Here is a 2,492-nt window from a genome sequence, read left to right on the forward strand (position 1 = left end):
ATTACCTTTGATACCCAAAGAGGTCTGACCCGACCCGACTGCCGTCAAAGCGTGCTCGATCTGCACAAGCTTCCCTGAAGGACTGCGCAACACAAAATCCTAAATTAACCAACAATCACAAAAACCCAGCCAAATTGAGAACCCTGGTTAATCGGATTTACCTGAAAGTGGTGAGCGAAAACGAAGGGCAGAGAGAGAAGAGAGAACGGAAAGAGAGCTAAGGGAGAAGAGAGAACGGGAAGAGAGCTGAGGGAGAACGGCAGGTTAAGCGAGAAGGGCAGTCTTGACTGCAAAAATTTCATTAATGAACAGTAACCAGCGCCACAGTGCTTTGGAAGCGCTTCAGGCTTTCAGAAGCACCTGATAGCTGGCTTTGGCTTTTGGACTGAAAACAGAGGTGCTTAAAAGCAAAGCCCCTCATTTTGTGGTCAACCAAACACAAAACTCTGCTCAGCTTAAAAGCAAAGCTGAAATAAGCCCAAACAAACAGGGCCAAAAGTCCTTTGCTTCTATTTCCTTCGCTCTGTCTTGAGGGAAGCCAACTTTCTCGCTAATTCTATAGCTGAGATTGGTCACTCCATCCCTGATGCAAAATTTATAATGTTTGGATGCAAGCTGATGCTCCTCCTTAAGCTGATGATGCCCTTTGTTTTGATTTATTCTAATGTGGTTGTCTCATAAAGTTTTCGATTCTTTGTTATAATCTTACTTTTTCGTAACAAAAAAAAAAACTTAAGAGTCCTATTATAAAACTGTGTCCAAAGCCATAAGATACAATCTATTATTCGTATTCCATAGCCATTGGAGCATCACTTGTCTTAATTAAGAAATGAAAAAGAAAAAAAAAAGGAAAATGCCCATTTAGTACTAATTTAAACCCCTTATTTCCCATTTCAATGACAATCTTTTTCATTAACTCATTTCAATATAAGGTAACATTTTTTATGCCCAAATGCACAAATTTTTACTAAAGTCTTAGCAAACCATATTATTTTAAGACTATTTTACCCTCACCTCTTAAATATGCATAGAGAGAGAAAATGGAAAAGAGAGAATATTTGGCCGGAACCTCACCGGACTCCGGTCATCGGCCGTTGGACTCCGGTTGCCGGACTTTGGTTGCCTGATTTTTCCGATCGTCGGATTCCGGTCACCGGTAACTCAGTTACTAACCCCCAATAATAATCAGTTACTGACCCCCAATAACTTAGTTACTGACCCCAATAATCAGTTACTAACCCCTAATAATCAGTTATTGACCCCCAGTAATCAGTTATTGATTTTAATAACTTGGTTACTGACCCCTAATAATCAATTATTGACCCCCAGTAACTCAATTTTTCTCTAGTCACCGGATTCCAATCACCAGTAACTCAGTTACTGACCCCCAATAGCTTGGTTACTGACCCCAATAATCAGTTACTGACCCCCAGTAATCGGTTACTGACCCCTAATAATCAGTTACTGACCCCAAAAACTTAGTTACTAACCCCCAATAGTCAATTACTGACCCGTAGTAACTTAAATTTTCTCCGGTCACTGGATTTCCTTCACCGGTAACTCAGTTACTGACCCCTAATAATCAGTTACTGACGCCTAATAACTTGGTTACTGACCCCTAATAACTTAGTTACCGACCCCCAATAATCAGATTTTCTATTTATTGAACCCTAGTAAAATATTTACTTACCTCTAGTTAAAAAAAAATTAACTATAGCTTAACCACTGCCATTCCCCCATTCTCGCCGAAGCTCCTCCACCTCTCACCGGCATTGCTTCCCTCCCACAGATATCATAAATTGGAGTAAACAGAAGATGTAATACAATGAGGAGTGAGGTTTTCATCACTTCACATGATATAAAATTGCTTGAGTTCAAACTTTGATTCTCCTCCCAGTTCCCACAATCACCGCCCTATATATACATATATATAAATGGATATATCCAGCCGTACAACACTTACCTACTATATATAACACCTTGACTCATTCATGGCCTCCATGAAGCAACCCAGTCAACTAACATTGTTGTGATGGTGGCGTCGAATAGTCGCCGGAGAATGAGGTGAACTCGATCTATACATGACGTGAGAGTGAGAGGAGGTGGGAGGATGGCATGGACTTGCTATCCCTCCTCGTAACCACATAAGCACAGGCACCAATCAAAACATTGAACCATTTACCTTGGTTGAATTCATCTTCGGTGATCTTACCGATCATGGCCTTGATCTCGTCGGCACGAGAGGGCGAGAGGTTGAGACAGAGAATGACGTCATCGATGAGTTTGTTGGCCTCGTAGATCTTGGTATCGCGGTAGTGGTAGTTGGTGCCTTGGCCGAAGATGCCGAGGCGGATGAAGGTGCCGGTGGTGCCGGAGACGCCGTCGTAGTTGTCGTGGTCTTGGATGTGGCCGCAGGAGGAGCAGTAGAGGCGGCCAGAAACTTAAGAGAGAGAGAGAGAGAGAGAGAGAGAGAGAGAGAGAGAGAGACAGAG

Source organism: Fragaria vesca, linkage group LG7, assembly GCF_000184155.1.
Source record: "Fragaria vesca subsp. vesca linkage group LG7, FraVesHawaii_1.0, whole genome shotgun sequence".
Taxonomy (NCBI): Eukaryota; Viridiplantae; Streptophyta; class Magnoliopsida; order Rosales; family Rosaceae; genus Fragaria; species Fragaria vesca.